We start from the raw sequence: 20,302 nt of genomic DNA, 5'->3' as shown, positions 1-20,302 counted from the left end.
GGCTCTTCTCCCAAATGCATGCATGAAGAAGAAGCATGAAAATGCAAAAAAGCCAGAAAAGTCACTGTTATAGCTCCCACAACACCCGTAACTCAGCTCTCCTGAGCCTGTACAGTATTCTGTAATACTGAATTTGCTGCTAGACGTGTGCTTTGACTGCACTGTTCGTACAATACATTATGGTGTTTTTGACAAGTCAGCTTGCTGTAGTCTGTAGGGGGCAGTTTTACATCTGCTGCTTATCACACTCTGTTAGGCTCCTGGCCACATTCTGGTCTCCATCATGACCTCTGTCATAGGTCCTGGACTATCCTCTTATAGAAAAGAGGATTTTGATGATGGAAGGATGGAAGAATGCACTAATGCTTTCCCTGCATTTTCCTGTACAACCCTGTATGGAACCGTGCCACAGAATGGCTGCGGGAAAGAGGATACCTGCTTAGGAAAGAAGATGTAATATGTCACTCAGCTCTGAATACACTGAACACACACTGTGTAGCTGGAAGTACTGCCTGTTTTGATGCAGCATGGTCGCAGGAAGATCTTCTTCTATCTCACTAATTCCAATCCTCAGTGAAGGTTTTTGAAGTTTTGCTCTTCTATGAGCCGCCTTTAGTTCCTCTCCTGAGGAACTAACCAACAATACAGCTACGTCAGTACTTCTCACCTGCCTCTTCTTTTGAAAAATGTTCTTCCCATTTCCTAGAGCAGGATATGCCTCTGCCTGGGAACAACACTGTGTCTTTGTGAAACATCTTGCTAAGTCTGTACAACTACTAAACCCCACACTGCATGTGGGCTAAAACAAAGCTGTTTTCTGGAGAACTATAATTATAAATCCCTAGGCTTGTAGATGCCTACTTGACACTATTCGGAGACTACTAAAGCTAATTCCCATCATCACTTTCTATGGAAATGCCACCTAAAAATGTCAGGTGATGCCTGCAACTTATATCTAAACTCCGGAAGACTGTGTGTCATCTGGCCATCACGCACTTAGAAGTGAGTGCCTGAGTTCTTCTTCCATGTCCTGTCCTCCAAGGGTAACCAAAGACCTCACGCCTTGCATCTCTGAGTGCAAGATGCAAAGACGTAGTGTTGCCTGCTACGCCACAGACAGCAAATGTAACGCAGAGAACCTTCACACAGAAGTGAACGTTCAGGAAGATGCCCTGCAAAGAAAAACAACTCTTTGTGGAAATCTCTGGAGTACTGCTAACTTCTAAAATCGGATATACATTAAATGAAGGTACATGCAGATATAACAATCATCCTGGTCAGACAAAAGGTTAATCTAACTCAGTATTATCTCTCCTGGGATATAGTAAATGCATAGGGAGAAGTATAAAACTAGGGCAAGCACATAGCAATACTTTCCTAAATATTCTCTCATGCTCCAGATATTGTAGCTTTAAAACTATGCCTTTAAAATATGCAATCCATCCCTCGAGGGGAACTCGGGTCATGAAAGGAGAATGAAAAGAAAGCAGTTGCTAAGAGTAGATGCACACATTGCCACAGCACTGTCAGTGGAGATCTTGAATCTATGCATGGGAGAGTTGCTATTCAGAAGCAGGAGGAGAGGACATGCTCTCACGCTAACCTTGCAGAGACCCTCACGGTTAGAGAGGCTAACAGCAGTTCTTGCCTCCTTTAGACCTATGAACTCGCCTAAATTCATCATCTTTTCTTTTATGGATCAACCAACAGCGAGGCACAGAAGAGTTTTCTTCTCAAATGGCCTACATTCACCTACAGATTTTTATTTTAGATAAAATGCATTCATGTCTTAAGTGTTTAATGTTTGCTGCGTTATAAACTAAGACTCTGCTGACTTCTTAAAACCCCTACTATCACCGAAGTTGGTAAGAAAAGAAATTATGACAAAAAAATTGCTGTTAAAATAGCATTTTAATCTAAAATTTCTACAGCTTTTTTTTTCAGAATTTCAAAACTTTTTGTTTAGCATCGCATCTTTTTTCCTGCTATAATTTTGTAATCAAACTTTTGACTCTAATCCAAACAGAAAACAGTCTGGACATTAAAACTGTTTGCATTTACGATGCAAATCAAGCAGTCCTCTTCTCAAATATTTCAGTGAAAATATATGTATTTAGGGAATGAGAAAACAAAAAGATGATTTGTTAGTCTTTGCTGTCAGTTATTCTGATGTTCATAAATTGCAAAAATTCAGTGACAACAACTGTGTTTCCATGAAGCTTATTATACGGAAAGCAGAGGAAAACATATAGTTATGCAATTAAATAAGCACACAGATCAATGCCCATTTATTTTAGCAACTTTTTGTAAAATCCAAAAGGGAAAATAAATGCAGGTCAATGTGGATCAGAAGAAATCAGGGTTTATTCAATCAGCTCTCCATAGCTGCTTTAAAACAGTTCTAGAAAAAAAAACATCTTGGGGAAGAAAAGCTCCCATTTTGCAATATTACCTCACTCAAATTTGTACTTCGTTTATCCTAAATGGACTGGGATGTCTGGAGTGCAGAGTGGCATATCTAGTGGCATCTGGACTATCAAAGAATTAGGCCTCCAGTTAGTAACATTTCTTGAACTGTGGTTTGCACAGAACTACTCTGCTTTTCTAGTAGTAAACAGAGCCAGTACCAAGTGATATTATTACTGATCTATCATCATAAAGATGCTAGCGCATCTAAAATCACTTGTGAAGGCATACAGAAATCCACGGCCCATGCAGCATTATGCCTGAGCATTGCTTTAGCACTGACTCACAGGGAAGACCACCACGCATGCTGCTGAAATCCAATGCTGAACCACGTGGCACCCTACAGGAAGGCCTGCACACATAACTGGAAGTGAAATTAGTGTGCAAGTCCCCCCGTTGCTCTATATAAGGTAAAATGTTTGAGAATATTGGAAACCGAAGAACTACATCAAGTGAATTTCCTGGGCTGATTTCTAAACAGCCTTATGATGAGCACTACGGGGCCCTATGAAATGCACTGAGGAGAGCTTCAGAGCAGTCAATTGCTCTGTCTGAAAGGGGACACAAAGGAAGAATAAGCAGAAGCATGGCTATCAGCTTATTCTTATGTGAAGCAAAGTGGGGCTGCTAAAAAGCCCTTTCTTGGAAGTGGTCTATTTGTATCAATCTGCTATCGCAGTTTATTTCCTTTGCATAAGCAGTGTTTATCTTGTAAGACTATCTGGGGAGGAGCAAACAACTCTGGTCGCAGACCTGTATTTTAATGATGTTTCTGAAGACTAAGGCCAGAGGAGCAGATTTCAGGCAATTAATGGTATTCAGCTGGTCTCATCTCAGTGCAGATTTGCCCTCTGTTACATGCAAAGACAGAGAGAGCCTAGAGAATCAACGTCTCACCGTACTGTTTCTCCCTTATCCCTCACAACTTTTATTTCACCAGATCTATTACTTATCCTGTCACACATTACAATCTAGTAAACTACAAACTCTAAACAATGGGGAGGAGGAGCTGCGTTTTGGTTCTGTGTTTGCATGTAACGATGCAGTACTCTCTGCACTTTAGTGTCTTTGTTTCTCAGGGCACTGCTTCAAGCTGTGGTAACTTCAGCATTGCCAGCCACTTCTGTTGCCCTCTGTATCTGCTTAAGATGCATATTTCCTCTGAGTCAAATCACCTGATATGGGAAGAACCTGGTCCCTGCCCTGCAATGAACTGACTGCTACTGTCAAGTTATTCAAAATTTTGCAATGGCAGCACTGCTCCTAGCAGCTTGTTTTATTAGTTCCTAATTTATATTAATTCCATATGCTGCAGTGTATTAATATCTCTCTTCCCTCTTGCCTTTAGAAATAAAAAATGTGATTTATCAGTGGCCTCTTTATACTGCCAGTATGTAATTGCACGTGGGTGAATTGTTAAGTTCTGAGGGAGCTTTATGAAGGGATCAATCCTTTTATTGCTGTAGTAATGAGCTTCTAATGGTTGGCTGGATAGACCTCCTGGCCTTCTCATGGAGGCAAGTTTTAGCCATCCGCTTCCTATCTGCCCATTAATCATTGGTCTCCCATGACCAAGGGCAATAGAACTGCACTATTGAAAATAGGGAGCAAAAATTGAGAAACATTGCTTCTCATTAGCTCCACTAATATATAAATAGAACAACAGTGCAAATTATTTCCTTACATAGCTTGAGAAGAAGGCCTGAATGGCTCAGGGCCATGGTAAAGACACTTCAAGCTTTTCTTCTCTAGGTCACTGGTTCACAGCTAGGCCAGAATAGCGACCTACAGTCATTATCAACTGACAGCATGTTTAAAGCCTCACTCTGGGGAACCAGCACAACACTGCTGTTAGTTGTAACTCTCATAGTTGGTCACTGGAGAGCAATAGCAGGTTCCTTCTGCAAGCCAGAGAGCAAACCTGCTGATGCAACTGCACTCCCAAGCCTAGTGAAAAATAAATAAATAAATAAAGTAAAACAATTAAATCTGGTGCCAAAGGAATGTTTAATGTGTGAAGAAAAGCGTCAAGACGAGAGGGGAGGAGCAGAGACTGCTCTGCTCAGGAAAAGGAGTTTTGTTCTCATTACGGGCATTACTTGTAACACAAAAAAAGATTGGTTTGTTGTCTGATATGGGTCTGTCCTGTCCTACATTACAAAACTGGTGACTTGAGAGGTCAGCTATGGATATCTCTTTAGGATTTCATTTAGCATTACTAGTAAGACATTGGGCTATCTTAAATGTCCTACCATGCCTATCACACTTCCTGCTGAAGAGGTAACAGATACGGCTCCACTAACTTCAATGTGCACAAATTGCTACAAGTGTGTTTTCTCCTCAGAGTATGAGGTCTTTCATGCTTGGCATCAAGGAAGCCACTTATATCCACATAGATACTCAGCCCCAAGGCAGCCGAGAAGCCATCTTCTCTCCCTACTATAATCCAATGGCGCATGGAGAAAAATGATTCCAGCATTAGACATACGAGCAGAGTGTCTGGCCATGTTTGGTGAATGTCATCTTTTATAAGACCAAAAAGTCTTTTTTCTTGGAGTTTTTAGACCTCATCCTCATGATAGTACCTTTTCTAAGTTCCTGCCAGAAGGACAGTGCAAGAGGCTTCACATACTGCCACGAGATTGATTTGTGGAGTCGGTAAAAAAACAGCAATCAAGTGAGCTCCTTAAGCCTCTGGAGATGGCAGGAAATGAAGCAGACGGACACACACTGCTGCAGAATCACCAGCCACACAGCACAGTTGCACACTGTGTCCCAAGGAAAGTGCACTGTGCAGTCCAGCCAGAATGTTATCTAGCAATTACGTGTGCCTGATTTCTCACTGAGCTATCAACCACGAGCTAAGCAGTCTGTGATTCAGCTCCTGATCAGGCAATATGTATCCTTCCCATTTGAGGGAACTGATACATCATCTTGTAAGCAACAGCAGCACTGGACTAGTAGGAGTTTCCACGTGATTCCTTTATATTGTCATAAAAACACAAGCCAAGATAGGTAACAGCAGGCTTACTGCATGTACAGTGAATTATTCCATAACACATTATTTCTACCAAAGTGAAAAGATTTGTATGACAATAGCTGAGAAGTGCCATGTGTTGAGGGAAGCAAGCAGCAGCAAGCTGGCTGTTCAATAAGCAGAAGCAACATCTCATTTCCTGGCAGTTACCTTGCAATCTAACACACAATTCATGTAGCATTTCCCCAAAGAGGAGGACCCCAAAAGATTTTTACAGCCTACTTTTTCAGAATGACATCTCATCACCAAAGGAAAGATTGTTCTAACTACTGCAAAGCAGGAAAGAATCTGAAAAAATAAATAAAATAAAATAAAAATATTACAAAATCAAATGGTTCCTTATCAAAAGGTCTAAATTTTGAGAAATTAAAATTTGAGTTACATTTCTTGTTTTATGTGCTTAAATTGACTCCTTGGTGCCACCTCCACGCATTTGCTTTTCATCTGACACACTTTCCTTCCCCAGTCCCTAAATTGTCAACAGTTACAACAGCCAAATAACTAACACAGGAGAAAGCAGATCACGCTTGGTACAACTTTTTTGAACACTGCATCTTGCATATCCCTCATTGCCCATGGAGTCTTAGACAGCCATTCTCATCTCAGTCCCCGAGGTTCTTCCTCAGACAGTAGAGGGGTAAAAAGGGACCTGAAGTCACTGTGAATGTGCAGATAGTTGTCATCAGAACAGTGCTGGCACTGCAGTGCAGTCTGCCAGCTTCAGTGGCTCTCCTTTAGATGGGAAAGTACAAGAGAAACCCTTAACATTAGGAACCTCGTGATGAGTATCTCCATGAAATGAAGAGAGAAATGTTCTGAAATGATATGTTTACCTTTAATTTCTGCATCCAGAGTTTAGGTTTCTTTAATGATGTACAAATTTCCTTTCATTTTGGTGTGCACAGAAAAGTAAATGATACAGAGAAGTACACAAGAAAATGCAGTATTTGGTTTTGCTTTCATTCACTTATCTGGGAGCAGCAGTAGGCAAGCACGTCTGACAGTGATACTGCTTTAGACATCGGACTACTGTTTTTAGCTGTAACTCACCGTTTACCTATTTTTGCAGCAATCTGCTGGCTTTTCTGAGAAATGGTTGTGGTGTAGACAACATTAGACTCTGGATTTACTGTTCCTGTAATGAAAAGCCTGTCTATATAGGAGATGCGTGGCCTGACTGCCAGCGCTGACTCCAGGATGTCTGGAAAACGTGAGGCTGACAGAGTACACAGACCAGAGCTCCTACACACACAGCCTGCCTTCCTCAGTGGAAATACGGACAGTGCTGAGCAGTGGACACAGATTCTGAAAAATGTATATTTGACTTCTTCCACAGATAATGTGGTGGGGCTCCCATGCATTCACTTGCACTTCTGGAAGAAGCCACACTCCTGATCACCTCAGTACTGACCTGCCTGTATGGTGAGGTTTTTAAATAGATAACCAATAACCAGCCATTCAGGGGCATCACTAAGTGGTGTGCAGGGTTTCTATTGATTAGCTCTTACTTTTTTTTTTTTTGATTATCCAGTCAGAAATACAAAAACAAGAATGCTTGTTTAAACAGAAATGTAAGACTTTGGCACTGTGGTAGACAAGATTAATAAACTTTTTTTTTTGTTTGCTTTAATCTTTCAATATGTTTTATCATTCAAATTAGGAGAACATTTAATGCAAACTTTTCCTCTTTATACTTTGATGAGTAGCAAGAGATCTCTTTGCAATGGCAAATCAAGTAGATTTAATATTTTAAGATAAATACAGACAAACATCTGAAAGGTTTCTTCATATAAAGATTCTTCTGTTCTTATTTATATGCTCTCTCAATGTGTATATAGTTGAGCTGTTGGGTTCCTAACTTCTGTGGTAGGACAGGCACAGAAGCCACCACCCCCAGTAGTGGGGCACATAGAGCTCATGAAACCCTCTGCTAATGAACCATACTTTGGAAATGGGCACAAAGTGAACCTAGTCAGAATTATCCATGACCCAATTTTCTAAAGTGTTCTGCCATTGTCATTTACACCAATGCAAAAAAAAAAAAAAAAAAAAAGCCCCAAAAGACAACTTTTACCAGACTGGAAATGATGCACATTTTGCATTTATTATTGCTGGCACAGCTATGACAGAGAACTATGCTCTAATTTTCCAATTTGGTGGCATGTTATGGCCAGTTTGCCTGAGTTTAGACAACTACGGGAAAGGCAAGAGGCAATCAAAGCCCTGTCATCTAGAGGGCAATCTGTCTTTGGCTGTCAGCCGTACAAATGTACGGACCAGCTCAAATGTCTCTTGAAGGAGCCTGAGCAATAGCACATTAAAGAGCCCGGGTGCTCTGCCTGGAGAGGCAAGGGCAATGATGTGAGAGCCCTGCCAGCCCAGAGCTCCGGAGAGCAGAGCCAGTTGAAAGGCAATGAAGTGCACTGTCAGCGGCAGCTGAGAGTTGAGTAAACAAGTCCTGTTCCATCCTTCTTAAGCCTTTTACTTATTGTCTAGTAAATTGGAAGGCATCAAGATTAACAAGCTTTCAGTCAGGCTATGGGAACAGCTGGACACTGAGTGAAAAATGCTGCAGTTTAGAAAGCAACATCCAAGGCCTCATTGCACCGAGTACATTAAACACCTGCACTCACCTTCATAGCACTCACTACCTGCCACTTTAGGACAACCCTCTGCCTGCCCCAACTTCAAACACATAATAGTGTACCTTAAAACAATTAGCAATTAATACAGTAGGCATGCAGTGGAAGTGCCAGAAAATTAGTGTCATCAATCACCTGGCAATACCCACTGCAATCTCAAACAGAAATCTCATCTCCATATTATGATGCAGCTCAGAAACTGAGCTAGTATTGCCATTAACTGAGATAAAACGCAATCTACAGGATTTCAACCCTTATTTGAAATTCAATTTAATAAACTCTTCTCCCGTTAAGCCAGTTTCATTATTTAAACAACAACATGCAGTAAAAATACCTCAAGATTAAGGTCACAATTTAAATGATTTAGCTGTAAGTCACAAGCAAAATGGTCTAGCATATCTCTTCCAAACACAGATTAAAATACTGTTCCACAACTTGGCGTGATTTACTCTCTTGAGAAGAGTCTGGTCCTCATACATTAGGGATACATTTCTAAGGAGGACTGAGCATTCTCCATGTTAACATGGGCTCTTCTTTTACGTACAGTCACAGCTCTGTTGCAGCTGCCCCCACGAAGGATGAGAACCTGGCACAGGCAGCACAGAACCACGGCCATCCAGAGATGATGACAAGGCAGAACAGCGCTGAACAGCTCTCAGTTCATGAGGCATTTTTACTCTCTAACACAATGGCACAAAACTGTGTTTACTGCCATCTTCACATTCCACTGCCAAATTAATTTCATTCTATGTCTCAGTCATAGTCCCATCTTTTCTAGAAAAGACATCCACTGTTGCTTACAGACTAACATACTTGCTGGTGTACAATTTGCAAGTGCTTACCTTCAGCGGTGAGTCCAGGATCTGGAGCATTACACCACCACTGATGACTAACTGAATTTCTGCTCCTCTCCTGCTCTTTGGCATCACACAACCTCTAGCTCCCTCCCAGCAGGCTGTAGGTTGACACAGCACTGTACCGCTCTCAGCTTCTCTTGGAAAAAAGTGTGAGGTCAGAATTTCAGAAGTGTGAGGTCAGAATAGTGCCCACAGGCAGGGCACTAAGAAATTAAAGCAACAGATGCCAGAAGGCAGATAACGGTAACGTGCACTACAAAGGCACTGAGTTTTGAAGTATTTGACAAAATGCCATATTGTGGTGGCAAAGCAATTACGGAGTTCACAGTCTTCCCCACCAAGAGAAATGGGTCAGTTTTCATTTCCCCAACCTCTGTTTCAGACTTTTGGCAGAATCAAACAGGATAAAATTTATTTCCACTTCACTCATTTGTAGATGTCTAATTAATAATAGAAATATAACTGCATTAAGAAAATCTGATACTAAAAAGCGTGGATGTGTGACAAAATTAAAATCTGTGGTTAGAGAACACAGGGCCATTATGGTAAATTAATTTACTCTTTAAGCAACCATGTGACAGGTCCTGCTTTTTCAGATGGAAAATTAGATTACAGAGTGCTTAAAGAACAAAGTTCCACCTTTTTCCCTATGAGGTCTCCACTTTTCTTTTTAAAACTTTGTCTCATTTTTCTCTCTCTGTTAGAGTAGCCCACACCACAGCCCTTCGGGGCAGCGCAGGCCAGGCTCAGGTCTGCTTCCAGTCTCGGAGCCTTTTAAGGATAACCAGATAAAGCTGAACAGGTCAGCAGAGCGGGCTGGCAAGGAGTAGCAGGCACTGTTATCCATGTCAAAGAGCAACTTAATACCACTGTTAGATTTATCTAGCAGAAATCTTCCATGTTGGGGGAAAGTATAAAGGGCAGGGAGCATCACTGCCACCATGAGGTTTGGTCCTGCATTCATGTCTCACCATAGCACATAGTCATATGTGAAGGGAGGAGAACTGCAGATGCAACTTATCTTGATTTCCTCACAGACAGTGAATTTATGATTAAAATATTGGGAGGAGACAGAGAAACATAATATCTGTGAACAATATCAAGGGATCTTCTACAGGAAATAAAAGCTACGTCTGTATTTTCGAATATGAAACATTTGTTCCTTTACAGTCCATTCAGTAGAAAATATCCCAGCCATTTTACATCAACAACTGTATTTTACATCTGAGCTCTAGAAGAGCTACTTAGCAAGGAAAGTCATTAATCAATTTCCAAACCAGTATTAACAATTAGCTCTTAACAAGCTTTTTCTGTCTTTGCTTTTGAAAAACAATTGGTTCAAGCTAAGCTGATTTCTGTACCTACTCCAGCACAAGACCTGTGGTGCAGTATCAGCAAAATATGTCAAGTGCTTAGGGAAAGGCTTGCTTGTGAACTACAGCAGGGACACAGATAAATACGGTATTTCAGAGGTCAGCTATAGATGGCATTACGTCCTATTCTTACTTTGCCAGTGTGCTTTATCAAAGGCCTGCAACAAGAAAGCACCCACTCGTAACCCAGAAAGAAAACTGTCATTTTTCAGCCAAAGATCTTTCAGCACTTGACGAACGTGAAGAGCTTGACCACTGCAGTGTGCTGACGATGCACTGAAAGAGAAGGGCTTTCAGGAGCAACACGAGAACATAACTTGAGTGCCTCCCTGCAGATGCCACGCATGAATGTATGTGGCACAGGCTACGTCTGGTTGGGCATGAAAAAAGTTAGAGGCATAGACCTAGGTTGTGTGTGGCCACACAGATAGACAGAAGGACAGACACACACGTGACCTTATTACCTATACAGAACAACAGAGAAAGGAAACTGAGCTACAGATACATACTAAAGAGAAGCCAGAAGCCAGGGATTTTAATTACTCCTCCACACACACTTGCTTTCACACGTCCATGAATGTTCCCCTTTCAGCATCCCCAAAGTTCATGACTGTGTCCAGGTCATTTAGTGCTGCTTCAACATAAACAATTAGCATAGGGCACTCTATTATCACAGTGCTGCTTTATAATGAAGTACTTAATGGTTCAATTAACAACTTTTAACAATTGCTCTTCTAATTTCCTCTTTTCACTGGTGTTTATTTATTTTATTCCACTCCTCCTCCCTCCTCTTGTCAAGCAAATGTAACTGGGAAAAATCTAATTAGCTGAGGATATTGCTTTGCAAAAACTTTCATAATGACTTATTCTTGCCTAAAAACCCTGGGGTGTCAGCTTCTCATGTGTCAACAGCTTCCTACGAAGCCTCGTCATTTTATATGTGAACTTTGATCCATAACAGAAAAATTAATGACTAACTCATATAGCTTAGTGTATTAAAAGGAGGCAATTCAGAACTAGCTGAAGAAATCTTCATTTGTCTGTGTTTCTGCTTGTGCATTTGTCAGAAACATGCCACATGACTTTATCGTGTGATAAACTTTCAAGTGAAGTCTCTGCCTTTAAACAAGGCCTTTTTTGCCAAGTTTAGCTGCTCCTTAGTCTATGCTGCTTTTCTCTCTCTTAGCCTTGGGGCAGCCTGTCCAAAATAGAGGACCTTGAACAGCAGCAAATGTTCTCGGCTATGCCACATGAAACCCTGTCTGAAGTTGACAACAGGGCTCACGCCAAGGTCTATGTACTCCCACCTAGGAAATCCACTCTTGTGATGTATATTTGTGCTACAGTCCCTAAATCAGCTCTAAAACGATGCTGCATCCTCACATCTTTTCTCAGACCTCAGCTAACGTCTACCTCAGCCCTAGAGCACAAATCCAGCCTGATTATGCATTCTCTAATGGCAGTTCCTCCTTGCTGTTTATTTGGAAGTCAATGCTTTGGTATTCAAGGAAATAAGACAAAACCCACCCCGCCAGTTCCTCTGTTGTATGCACCATCAGCACGGTACTATGAATCAGAGGACTTGGCCTTGTTGGAGTTGCATCTTTCCATTCCATTTCCTCCACCATCTCCTCAAAACTTTCCCACTTATTTGCTCAATTTGTGTCCCCTGTAGCCCCTCCCAAATCTCTACAGCCCATAAGGACTAAATTAGCTACCTCCCACTGTTATTAATAGAAAATGACCTGGATCACACATCTCTTCAGTATGTCAAAGATCACGTCCTTCAACCAAGCACTTACAGACAATCACATTTATCTACACTGGTGCCTTCAGTAACTGTATAATATTTCTCTCTGTGAACCACACACTTTCTGTGCTCCTCCAAACCCCACAATTCACCTTTAACGCTCACATCCTTTTCAGAATTTTACATACAAAGGCCTCAAAGCTCTTCACAGATGTCAATAAGCCTCCCAAAATCCAGTGAGGGAGAAAAGCATCACTATCCTTATTTTACAGATGGAAAACATAAAATATTAAGAGGTCAAGGGACTTCCCTGCGTAAGTGCAAAAGCTCAAAAGAAAGCCAGGACTAACCTCTTCCAAATTTACAGCTGTGCAAACACATGAAACCTGGGCTGTGATGGGAATAAATTAGAAATTATACTCTCCTTGATCAAGATATAGAAATTACAATCCTCAAAATGTACAATATCTTTTGAAAGAGGATCACTGAAAAACAGCTAATTCATGATTTAACTCACAACCCCTAAGAGGTGATTTTCTGTAATTGTACTAAATTGTGCCATTACCATTTAGCAGGTTTCATCAGAACAAGATGAGATTCTGCTAACAGGGACAAGTGGGTGAGTTTCTGGGCAACAACTCTTCCTGGGAAAGTTCCTCTGAAGTCATATGAAAGAGAACCAATGGAAGATATCAAAGAACACAAAATATTGCCTCTGAAAACACCGTGCTCCTCAGAAATCAAAAAATGAAATAATCAAAATAATAATAAACAAATACTATCCACAACATTTACAAGTGATATGACATCCACACTCAATCCATCCAGTGTGCTCTGCTTGTTAGAAGAAGGCAGGACTGAACAAGCATTCATGACCACAGAAAGCTGCTATTACACAGATAAAAATCTTCACAGGAGATAAGAGCCCAGTCAGAACCAGAACACTGGCATTTTCAACCAGGCTGTGGTTTCACTTTGTGGGGGATTATCATCCTGTGTATATAGCACCAGAATACCATATGGAAAGTTGCTGCTGCAGATGGAAGAGATCACGAAAGGCCTCTTGTAAGATTTGAGTAATTACGGGATACATTAAGAGCCATCGTCTCCAATCCCTGCATATGGTTTTACCTCCAACACTACATGAAACCTTAGTAAAAATCATAACAATGTCACCTTTCAGCTTATCTTTGATTAAAGGATGGCAAGAAGGAACTCTGGTTCAATATTCTCCTTTCAGCGTATCTATTTTTTCCCACTGTATCAGTAATCTTTGCACTTTTAACAAAAAATCATACTTTTTTCCTGAGAGCCAGATAAAATGCAAGAATCTAAAACTACTTTTCTGTCTTTGTGAGGAGCTGCAGCCTCACCAGTAACCAAGAGAAAGCAGCTGTCTCCCTGACAAGGACTACAGGCACAAAATCTGACATGCAAATTTTACTATAATTTATGTATTTATAAACTGTATTGACAGAAGCACATTAAGACAAAGGCAATGATGTGCTCTAACTTAAAAAAAAAAAAAAAGCTTGTCAAAGTTTTATCACCTCAGACAATGGCTCAGCTGAGTTTTAGGGATGGCACAAATGGGAACTCTTAAAGATATAAGATACACTGGTGACATTTAAAAAGACAAACACCAAGTACTAACCAAAGGGAGCTAATTTAATAAAATAATGGTTTGGCAGTGAGTGTTTATTTGTCTTGGAGGACTTTTTTTTTCAAGAGCATCATTCACATTACTCATTTTCAAGCTTGGTTACATCCCTAATGGATAATTTTCCAGTTACTACCCTTATTAAAAAATACTAAGACTATTTCACAGCAGTAGTCCCAATCACTGTAGTAATACAATGCTATGGATTATGCTATTCATCTACAAAATGCTCTATAAATATTAAAGAATAGAACACAATACTGCAATCTACCTCGAATAAAGGTAGACTGTAGCTATGCTAGCCTAAGAACTTCATTCTCTGTTCCCAATCACTGCAGTTTCCTGTTTGCATCCTTCTTGCTCTAAGGGGTTCAGGAAAAGTAGAAGAGTGGTATTCCCTGAACTCTTATTACTTATTTGTCATCTAAATGAGAGGTAAGGCTTGTTTAAAAATCTAAGCATGACAGTGAATACCACACCCATGAAAAATGGCCTTTTGCTTTTCAAGGTGCCTTTGATATTCAGTGAAGGATTGAACAGCCAAGGTAGAATCTTCTCCTAGAAGTGCGTATATTGAAACGGTTTTCCTAAACTCAAACAGAACTGCATAGGACTACACTAAAAGCTTTAAAAATGACACTGTGCAAAAACCATTGCAACTTATGACCTTTAAAAAGCTTTTTTAAATCATTCTCTAAGATGCTAGGTGCATTTATTAGCTTCAGAGGAGACTGGAGAGGAAACAGAGAGAGGATAAGAAATGAAGATTTTCCAGTTTAATGATTGTTTCTAACACTACTCTTTCAGGCCAACAATGCTATTAAGAGGTCATTTCTCATAAAGACCACTTTGTACAAACTCCAGTGCACTTCAGCTTAGACATCAGCAGCTGCTTATCCAAGGCCTAGAGGAGGGGCTGGTTCATACAAACTTTCTATCTGCACTAGGATGCAAGCACACATGATTTTCAGGCAGAGAAATTTTCGTGTTGCTCTGAAACTGTGCTGGGACTACAAAAACACATTCTGTACCAAACATGAAAATGCCATGTTGCTAATTCATCATCACAATAGATCTATCAAGTGTATCATTTAGGTCTCTATTATAACTTTAAAAATAATTAAAAAAAAAAAAGATAGAAGAAAGATACAACTTCACTAATACACTGTTTATTTTAATGCAGAAGCAACTACAATTATGTAAATGTTAAGTAACCATAGCTGATTAGCTCTGTTAAGGTTAATTGCAATTGAATATAATTCAAAGATTCATTTGAAGCAAATTATGTGTTTTTAATAACCAACATTTTCACATTGCATAAAAACAGCTGGAAGGAAAATGCTTTTATGACTAGTAAGTCTCGGTTAAAGTCTAAGAGACATCAGGGAGGTTTTCTTTTTATGATATTGCATACACCTACTCTCCCTTTCAGACACTGGAATAAGACCTTATAATCACAAAATATTGAGCAATTTTTGTCTGGAATTCAGTCCTCCTTGGGTAACTCAAACTGGTACCACAAAACATGAGCAATATATGTTCAAAATCAGTCAGGAAAATCTTAACTGCAAGAGGCTTATATCATAATGGAGTGACAATCATTTCTGTACTGGGTACTTACAAAATTCATCAGTGATCCAACTAATCATTGATGATGTCAAGACATTACTTTTAAAAGTAATGTGATGTCTTTTAAAAGACGTTGCTTACATGATGGGAGAGTAAATATTCCAGTCTTACAGAATGAAATGTCTTCAATAAATTAGCAGTTTGTTTTCAGTAAATTAGCAGTTTGCTCAAGATTTGTGTACTGATACCGAGACACCCTGGTCATTTTACTATAGAGTACATTTTCATTATTTTTTCCAGTCCAAATCACTGTCAAAAGCACGTGGCCTTCCAGAGAGGCATGGCCTTGCAGTACAATAGAGGAGCAAACACAAATGTTCAAAGTTATCATTTTATGTTTTTCCACCATGTTGCTTTAGAGAAGCACTTTCAATTACCTGCCTGGTCTCTGAAAGGTTAAATGAAAGTTCTTATCTCTTCCAGAGGTGCTATTTAGAAGAGTTCATATACTTCCTGCAAAATACCTAAAGATACTATGCTAAAAGCACTGAATAAAGCCATAGTAATGCTTATGCAAGTTAAATCTTTCACCTACATTTTTGCTCATGGCTCTAGAACCATAATTGTGATAGGCATCTGTGAGAGTTAGCAAAAATCTACCTTGGATTAGAAAGTATAGCCAAATTCTGTTATGCGAAGTGAGGCCCTCAGCTCCTAGTGATCTGGCAAGCACTGTGTAAATAACTACAAAAACATCTGGAAAAAGCAGAAAAGAAAAGGGATGTTGACAGCAACATTTGTGAATTACAAGCAGGGAATTCTAAAAGAACCATGACTGGAAGTGAAAAGCCCTTCTTCATTCCACAAACTATAAACAACGAGTTGAGCTATTAACCCACTTCCCGTTGACTTGACTTGAAATCAGGTTGGGTCTGTGTTCAGTATAAACCTGAACACCTTGTTGTAATTACAGAACTGTGCCTCTTCTGGGCCACAAGGGAATAAAAATAGAGGTGTACTGCATTCTGGCTATTGCTTGACATCTGGACCCTGTCACTGAAGCTGTGTTAAGTTAGAGAAATTCTACGTCTGAGACAATGTACTAATCCTATGAGAAGGAGCATTTCCACTACTTAATGCAATGATGCTATACACAAAAGAGATTAGCAAAGCTCAACAGAAGAATGAGCTGAAACATTTGCCAAAACTTGGTCTTAAATTTGTTCCTTCTCTGCATTTCTGTTCAGCCAGCTGAGCATGTTTTGCACATTGTTTAATTCTAACTATACTAACAAAGGTATTGTTAATCATTTTTAAGCTGAAATTTAAAAGAAAATAGTGAAGCTACCCAGATTACTGTGGTGGGAGGAGAACTCAATTAATGCGTTTCTGCATCTCTGATAAAATGTCCAGATGCCATCCTTTTTAATGGCAAGGACCTTCTACATTTGAGGAATATAAATGTTTATTTAAATAATTTGGTACTACATATTTTTTACAGAATCTTTCTAATGAAGAGAACTGGAGATGAATCACAACACTGGCAGAAGTTTTCTAAGATCCTAGTCCTAAACCCCAGGCATTAGACTTGTTTTATATCTCCCTTAATACCATAAATACTGAAAATATATCCTATACATCTCAAAGCATGAATAAAGATGGACCATCTTAATAACATTATAAGGATTCCAAGTTTTCTTCATGACAGCAAAAAGCTATCTTACAAGAAATATTATCATGGACTTTTTAAAAATCTATATAAAATATATACTTATTTTGGACACAGTCACATCATTTTCTAATATGGGAATTATTAAAAATAGTTGGTGCAGAATGCACCTATTTTTCAGTGACTTTTTACCCTACTGTCTCCTTTCTGTAAGTTGTAAGCCTCTGGTATGAAATCCAGAGCTATGCTGGTTTAAGAGCTAGGTGGCTGATGCTGTAACTCTTACATTGCAGGTCATCTCCCTTGTGTCAGGTTGGGCACGTGATTATTTCCTCAATTCTTCTGAAAGAAGCTGCCAAGTGAACAAAGTTAGTGCCTATGACCTTTGGTCAATTTATTCTGACTTCAAGAATTCCATGAAAGTACTATCAATACCAGCTACTTAGTTTTATTCATTGTTTTCTCTTCATGGTGTCATCCTTGCAGTTCATAAAACTATTTTGTGTTCTTTCTTCACAGAACGTACCTTTGATGTCATCATGCCTGGTTGTGTCAACGGGAAACAAATATACTGATTTGACATTGTATCTCTTGATTTCTGTGACTTTCAAAGGCAAAGGCAATGGGTAATGTACTATCACACACCATAAATCCATTTTTCATGTAACACCTTATCGTCTTCCCCCCACCGTACACAGTTTAGATATGAGACATCCTTTCTCCAACCACCTCAACACCTGCAAGACTCAAAAAGGTCATGTAATGATATTTCAGTTGGTCCGTGACGTATTGGAAGACTTCTCTCAAGTTCAGACAGTTCCCAGGTTAAACTCCATTTTTTTTTCCATAGGTAACACTAGCAGTACGTCTCCTTTTCTAAGGTCTGAGCACCAAAAATTTCTTTACAACATTGTTTTACTTTGTGGGCAACCCCTAGTCTCTGGTGGCCTGGTGCCTTCTATTGTTCACAAGTTTTGTGCCATGGTAAGGAATACAGGAAGGAACAAATGGACACAAAACCAGGAGAGACATTCCCAAGACTCTCTCCCAGTAAATCCATGCCTCCAGTAATTACTTCCAACAATAAAGAATAAAGCAGCAAGATGACTCATCTGACTGCTATATTGCAGAGAACTACTTGTGTCAGAGTGCTGGAGTGTTGCATTGTTGGCTTGGAGAAAACAAATGTTTATTCATGACAAAAAAACAACTTCTAATGCCATCTTGTCTTCCATAATATATCATCAAGATGATCTCCCAGAAAAGAAAAGTTAGCAAGACACATATAATTACTACCCTTTATTGTGAAAGCTGTACATTCTCCTCATGGAGCAATATCTTACCTTGTCTCCTCTCTCCCCTGCTGGCTTTGACTGAATGCAGAATTTTTGCTTCCTCCTCCCCCTGTCTCCCTACCCTGGTGAACTGGAGACCTTCTGTTGCCATCACTTCTGAGCATCCTTTTGCTAGAAGACTATCCTATTTTCCTACCTTTAAAATGTTTTAGTCTGGGGATAGGAGTAGGGAGATTTTTTTTTTTCCTTTTTAAGCAGATTTGAAAACCCAAGCTCTTAACCAAGCCTCCAGAGTCATTCTCCCTTAGAAAATAATGCTTTTAGTTTGACTGTTCTAAGATCAGAAACAAAGAAAAGTGCATATGGGACCTGTAGTAGAAATGACTACACGGCATTAAACAGTCCCCTGGTTTCTGTTGTTTGAGCTCTTCAGCCCAGAAATTTAACTGTGCAGGAGGATGTTTCAGATACGGGAACTACCAAGGGGATCCAGCAGAGTGAGGCCCAGTGCTTGGGATCAGGCTGTAGACAGGCCGATGTAAACAAAGTGTTAAAACAAGGTCAGGAACTGAGAAACTAAGGTGGATACCAAGTTGAAAGGCAAAATAAAAACAATGACAAAGGTCAGAAAAATGGAGATTCAAGTATGGCCACAAAGGCTGTTTTGCAGAACAGGAAAGTTAGTCAGGAGTCAAGCTCCAAAAGAGAAGGGAAAGAGCAACAGCAGAGAATAAAAAATCCAAATGGACACTAGAACAAAGGAGCAAGGAAGTCCTGGTCAGAACCAGAAATCGGAGATAATTGCCCAGCTGATTGATTAAGTTTTACACCCCTTTGGATGGAGCAGATCACCCAGCAGGCCAGCTCGCAAGTGCTTGGGCTTGTCAGGCTCTTTCATGTCCAAGCTGGAGCCCAGCTGATGACAGAGGAGTTTGGTTGTCCAGCTGAAACACGACAGACAAGTAACAACCTTTAAATAAATCACATGCTTTCAGAACAGCTGGGCAAACACTGGTTCTTGTGACTACATTTTTACCCAAGCATGTAACGAAAATTTCTTTCACCTCCTGATGGAGATCTTACAAAGTCAAGCTACAGACCAAAGAGCTGAAAGTTGAAAAAGGAGTTGACCTGGGACATAAAATCCAACCAACTGTAACCAGTGTTTGGGACCTTTCTGCAAGTAGCACATGAATTGCTCATTTCACAGCCCTGAACAAATATAATTGACAACAAATTTTTAATACTCTATCAACAAGTGACATTTATTTACAGCAGCCCATACAGCAAGTTTTAAACTCTTAGTGCATGACATTTGTGGCTTCAGTAATTGCAGGGCAAAGAAAAGCCAGATTCAAATGTGCATAACAGAAGTTTGCTGCCTTTGATTATAGTGGGCAAAAGGAGATTTCAGCACTGCAACTGCCCCAGGGGTTTATGAAGTGCTGGGAAGAACAGTGTCTGACAGGGTGAGACAAGATGCGGTTCTGCTCTCTGGATCTCAGATAACCATTTGTCCTGTCCATGGTATTGCCACAGCTCGTAAACTGCCTGCCCAATGAGGCCTGAATCTTTGCAGAAAGCATAAGCACATCTCTCAGGACCGTTATCAAGTCTGCCTTGATGACATTATTCTACTGAGAGTCTCTGGTCCTCCTGGAAATGAATGCTGCGAGCATGAACTGCATGTAGGTGTGTTTACACCTACACTGGTACTCATCGTAGATTAGGCCAGGCAGATGAAGCATAGCAAGTCAGGACCTTCTATAAACACTGATACCTAATGCATAGGTAACTGGTTGAGTAATTGCTGATAATCTCTGTTAGTTTGATGTAGTAACTTAAGGCTTTGCTTTAGGATCAAGCCACAAATAAAGGGTAGCCTCAGACTTACTCAGCCAATTTCTTAGTCTAAAGCAGAAAAAGCAGGTCCCCAATAATTTGTCTGATAGCTCATTACTACGACACAAAGGACAGAGAGCAA

The sequence above is a fragment of the Anser cygnoides genome, chromosome 5 (assembly GCF_040182565.1).
Source record: "Anser cygnoides isolate HZ-2024a breed goose chromosome 5, Taihu_goose_T2T_genome, whole genome shotgun sequence".
Lineage (NCBI taxonomy): Eukaryota > Metazoa > Chordata > Aves > Anseriformes > Anatidae > Anser > Anser cygnoides.
This window is presented reverse-complemented; position numbering follows the sequence as displayed.